This window comes from Hippopotamus amphibius, chromosome 3 (genome assembly GCF_030028045.1).
Source record: "Hippopotamus amphibius kiboko isolate mHipAmp2 chromosome 3, mHipAmp2.hap2, whole genome shotgun sequence".
NCBI classification, from domain to species: domain Eukaryota; kingdom Metazoa; phylum Chordata; class Mammalia; order Artiodactyla; family Hippopotamidae; genus Hippopotamus; species Hippopotamus amphibius.
In genome coordinates this window covers 98,528,248-98,533,609 of record NC_080188.1, presented here as the reverse complement: position 1 = coordinate 98,533,609, position 5,362 = coordinate 98,528,248, and the positions used below count along the sequence as shown (strand labels likewise).

The 5,362-nt window shown below is 50.7% G+C and overlaps 1 long non-coding RNA gene across 2 annotated transcripts; it reads right to left on the bottom strand.

Moving 5' to 3' along the window:
- Nucleotides 1-1,087: 1,087 nt before the first annotated feature.
- On the bottom strand, nucleotides 1,088-4,871 carry LOC130849685 (uncharacterized). Of its 2 annotated transcripts, none has more exons than XR_009052784.1 (3): nucleotides 4,735-4,871; nucleotides 1,859-3,165; nucleotides 1,088-1,384 (listed from the first exon to the last, which is right to left on the bottom strand). It is a non-coding gene; the product is annotated as an uncharacterized LOC130849685 (long non-coding RNA). The 2 variants fall into 2 exon arrangements; XR_009052785.1 differs by having other exon boundaries at nucleotides 1,088-1,356; nucleotides 3,011-3,165.
- Nucleotides 4,872-5,362: the final 491 nt, after the last annotated feature.

The following is a 5,362-nucleotide window of genomic DNA, read 5'->3' as shown; positions in this document are numbered from 1 at the left end:
TCAGGGGTGAGTCTAGTGCAGGTGAAGGAGGAGGGCAGGGTGGAAAAATCTAGCCAAGTTGTGTGGAAACAGGAACTTGATAGGAAGCCACGAGGCTGACAACAGAAGGGATGCCGGTGAGCTTGTGGTAAGAGGACTTCCCTTGGGGCTGCAGTCTGGACTGCATGTGAGAGCTGAACAGATACGTAAATCTTTGTAGATAAGAACTGGCGTTCTTGCTGTTGGAGGAAGAAGTTAGGAGCAGGGAAGGGGGACGTCTTGCTCTGAGCCCTGCAGGGTTGGGTAGGGGTCCCACCAGTCTGTGTAAACCCGTGGTCTGTAACCTACACACAGAAAGATACAGAGAAAAGGATGTGTGTGTGGTTTGTACATGTACACGTATTTCCCATCTCTGCTGAGAGGCAAGGAGCACACGGGCGCCCAGATCTTGGTTCCTAAGACCGTTTGTTCTCCAACAAAGGAACCAGGCTCCCTGGAGAAGTGGCCGATTCCACGGCTGGGGTAGGGAACACCCAAGGTGGGCCTGGAGGGTCTTGTGGTGCCAGAACATAAGGCAGTCTCGAAAACACAAGCAAAATCAGGTAAGGGCTGTTGACAGACTGTAGGAGCCAACGTGAGGCGCCTGTATTAGTAAAGGCTGGGACTGCACCAGCAACAGCACAATGAGAGCCACCGGACTGTAGGCCAAGAATAAAACAAATGTCCCTGTATCCTCGCTGATGCAAACAAGGAACTTATTAAATAGATAAATGGAGGATAAGAGAAAGTTCTTCTTTACAGTACAATTCCAGTTAACAAATAGAGGAGGAAAGCAGAAAATAGAAAAGCACCGTTGCACAGCATCACAGTAACAATTGTCGTTGACAAGATCCACAGGGAGATGCCACATTTGTGGGTGAAAGTTGGAGAAGAAATGTGATTTGCACAAAGTATCTCCCCAAGATACTCATTATCTACAAAGAAAACCGTGATCTTCCCCGCAGGCCCCTGTAGATACCGCTTCAGCCAGCGGCCAAGGTCACAGCACTGGTGCCAAAAACGTGGCCTCTGTGCGTGGAATCGAATCTCAGAGACAGAGTTTTGGGTGAAGTAGAAAAGAATAGCTTTATTGCTTTGCCAGGCAAAGAGGGACACAACGGGCTCCTGCCCTCAGAACTGTGTGTCCCGACCCAGGGGGATTTGGTGAGGAGTTTTGTAGTGATGGTTCAAGGGTGGGGGTGCTGATAAGGGTCAGTGTGTGTGCAGGGCCTGCACTCCTTTAGTCTGGCCGCAGGTGGTCTTCGATGAGCTCTTGGAGGTTATCAAACTGTGGCCTTGTCTGGAGTGAAGAATGCTTCATCCAGTAGTTGGCATCTTCTGTTAAATGGGGAAGATGGTGTCAGTTCTGTGAAGAGCCCAAGGATGTTGTTATGTGTGTCCCTTGGTGCAAACCCAGGCCCTGCCTCAAGGCTGCACTGAGGTGTCTTGTCTGCTCCTCCCCATCTCTGCATCCCACCCCCCCACCCCAATCAACAATGGTTTGAATCTGCCCTTTGGAGCTCAGGGAAGGTGAAGAAATGGGGGACATGAAAGGCTTTCATGCCCAGGAGTCCCACAGGGTCCTGCTTGGTTTAACCACTGTTAGTAAGTATATGACGTGTTTATAACCATGTCAAAGAGCTCCATGTTATGATACACTGAAAAGGTCCCAACATCATTTCTGTAGTATTTCTGCCAAAAATTCATAACCTCTGTTAAAAAGGGGACAACAGCCCTAAAATGGAGGCACCTGTGTTAGACCACATGGCAGCAAACCCCGACTTAATGCCCAACCTAACTGCCGTCTCAGCCTTCCCCAGGAACGTGACGTTTAACCCACCCCGCCTGGAATTCCTGGCCAGCACGAGGAGGAAATCTGCTGGGAGACCCCCTTCTGTTCTCCTAAGAGGGCAACCTCGCCCCCAAAATGCATTCTTTGCGAATAATTTCCTTTTTCTTGCTCCCTTTCTGCAGCTGTAATGAAGCTGCTTTCTGTTGCTGGGTGGGGTGTGGCCTGACTCATGGATTGCTTCATGAAGCCAATTAAGAGTCTCAGAGCTACTCAGGTGAACTTTTGTTATTTAACAGATTCGGTGGCAGTGGTAGCATCAAAGGAAACTTCCAGCAGCTCTGGTGTCAAGGAGAAAGGCAGTCACTGTACCGTGAATCCTTTTGAGCTCACTGTCTTCCAGGGGCCATGGTAGGTCACAGCTCAGCTCTGAGCTCTGCTCTCCGTGTGTCAAGCTCCCAGTCGAGTTGACTTACAGGGCAGAACAGCTCATGCCAGCAGCCAGTCCTTTTTTTTTTTTTTTTTTAAAGATTTTTTGATGTGGATCACTTTAAAGACTTTATTGAATTTGTGACAACATTGTTTTTGTCTTATGTTTTGGTGTTTTGGCCCTGAGGTGTGTGGGATCTTAGCTTCCCGACCAGGGATTGAACCCGCACCCCCTGCATTGGAAGCTGAAGTCTTAACCACTGGACCATCAGGGAAATCCCATGGCAGCTGGTTCCGCCCAGAACTAAGCCCCTGGCCTTTCAGACCCCACTTCCCAGGTTTTTGTGTGGATCCCTCCCCCATGGATTCTGTCCAGGTGGAGCCCCCAGTCTGCAGGCCCCCTCGCTGAGGTTGCGGGTGCAGCCCTCTCCCCAGGCTTGGGTTCCCTGGGCACTGGCTGGGGTGCACACAGGGCCTTCTCTTGGCCAGGATGCAGTCACAGCCCTCGGTCGCTGCTGGCATGTTAAGGAACACGTGCTTATTTGTCTTCTTTTGTGTAGATAGAAGCTATTGCTGATGGGTGTCTCAGAGGCCAAAAAGCTGCAGACATTGGTGAACACAAGCTGAACACTTAAGAGCGGTTAGCGCACTTGTTACTGGACCCAAGGGCCCGCGTGTTAGGATCCATCAGTTACAGGACAGCACCACCGACTCTGGGTCACCTGCAAACCTCAAGAAAACTTCCGAGTAGAGAGGCTGCCACGTCACACGCACCGTCCACAGCCCAGCAGCACATCCCTTTGAGGAGCTGATTTGGCTGCAGGAAACCCGAAGCCTCAGCTCACGGGACCCTTGGACTCGGAACAGTCAGGTGCTCCACCTTCCGAGGCCCCCGCTGACTTCACGTCTAGTAACCACAGGCCCAGGAGCTATGAATACCGAAAAAAAGGCAAAATCTTACTAAAAACAACCTAGAATTACAGTGGCCATCATGGGGAACATTCCAGCTAGACAAGCTCATTCACTTAAGAGGTGCGCTGGAGAGCAAGGGTCCCAAGTCCAACAAACAGAAGGACGCCTGTTGTGATTGGTGTAGAGAAGCCTCCGAAAGCCCTCCAGATTCCGAAACAGCTCCACTAAGAGCCTTGTCACAGAAGGTTAATGAAAAGTTAAAGACACAAGTGGTACCTGGGACGGCGACAGGACTGACATGCCCCCTTTCCCTCTACCCATCACCTGGGCACTCACGTTGTACTAACCCTCTGTCTGGACCGCCTTTCCACCTGGATGACACCGTGATGTGGGTACCTTTTAGAATAAAGCCGCCCAAGGTTGTGGGTGTCCCTCCTCAGTTAGCGTTCACTCTTTGGTCAAAGCCCAAACCGAGGGCCAGAGTTAAAAAGTTTCCTAAACTAGGGAGGGTCCCCCAAAGTTTTTTGGGTTTAGAGTCCTTATTGGGGCTTCTAACCCTGGCTGCCCTGTGTGTGCATGGGTCGTCCCCTGAGATAAGAGGGTGCATAAAAAAGCAGAAAATAGCATAGGGGGAGGCTACCCATCTGATGGAACACGTAACCATGGCTGAGCACTTTGAAAGGACTTTGGATCGAGGTCATAAACAAAGGTCCTTCAAACTAATGGCCTCACAGCTACAACAGCTCCAAGGCCAGAACCCTAAAACAATGCCCGGGACCTCACATTGTTGCAGAAAAAAAACTGATCCCACTAGAAACCAAGCACAACACTCAGAGAGTTGGAGAACTCAGGTTTATTGAGCCGGCGGACCCAGACTAGCTAATGCTCCAAAATTCTGGGGCCCCGTTTCAGGGGAGTCTTCTCCTTATATAGGTTAAAACATACAGCTATAATTGGTACAAACTGATTGGCTACAAATTACTATAGGTCACGGGCAGTTACAGAGCTCGGGAGTTGCCATGGGTTACACACATAGTAGGGGGTCCTAACAGGAACTTGTAGGAGCCGGACATTCCATTCCTATCAGGACTAAGGTCCCAATTTGCATTCTCACATTGGTTGCAGGTTGAAGTTAATGGTCACTTAACAAGTCTATGTGCAAAGGGTCTCAAACAAAAGCTTGTGGTGGGTGCCTGAGAGTGAGACATTCTTCCCTTATCTGATCACTCTTAGTAATTCATTTTACTGTTTAACTGAGAGTGGCAAGCAGGCCTTTGCAAGATAGGGGAGAGTAAGCAATTACAAGTATGGAAGTTTCAATTTCCTCATCAACATCACACATGTGGGGGTCACCGTCAAAAAGATGGCCCAAGGATGATCTGATGTTTCATTTGCAACCAACTGAGGCACCCAAAAAGGTCCCCAATTCATCAATATGCACTCAACTGACCCAAGGGAGGGGCCCCCCACACTGGCCGCTCCCGGGATGGACAGGACCCCAAGGGACCTTCCAGGAAACTGCTACCAGGGAAATATCCTCAGACAGCCAAGGGGAAACCACAATGAAAGCTAATAGGAAGGCTTACCCAATTCTAGTAGATCTGGGGCTGCCTTTCTACTTGAAGCCCCACCTCACAGGACAGCAAATCTCAGAGTGAAGACGAGTTTCCACAGTGAGGGATCCGGTTCAGCGAGAGATTCCACCTCGACCAGTACAGGCGGCTCTGGGACCTTTTACTGGAAACACTCCCTCCTGCTACGTGACCCAGCCCCTGTCCACCTACGAGGCAGGCGCCTCTTTCTAAATGGAAAGCGCTGATCACCTGGCAGTGGGGGCCTCCTCACCTTATAGTTTCCTGACCACCCTGAGCCTGATCTTTTATGTCCCTCACATTCTGTCCCTGACACAGAAGAGGACCCCTGACCGGCAGGCTATGCCTCATATGGACATTGGGAGAACAGGAAGGGCAGAACCTAAAAAAATCCAGAGACACAACTGAACCTCTCCTTAAACGGCCTTCCTGTCCATGAAGGCCTCAGGCCGTACGAGGCCTCACACCTCGTAGAAGACCTAACCGCCAGGGGCTTCCTGCACCAGGCCCTGCAGCTGCCGGACGGGAAGCCTGACGGTTGGGGATGGAGGTTTGCCCAGGGTCTGAGCACTACCAACAAGTCAGTGGGGCCCCGTCTCCAGTTGTTCAGAACCTGAATATC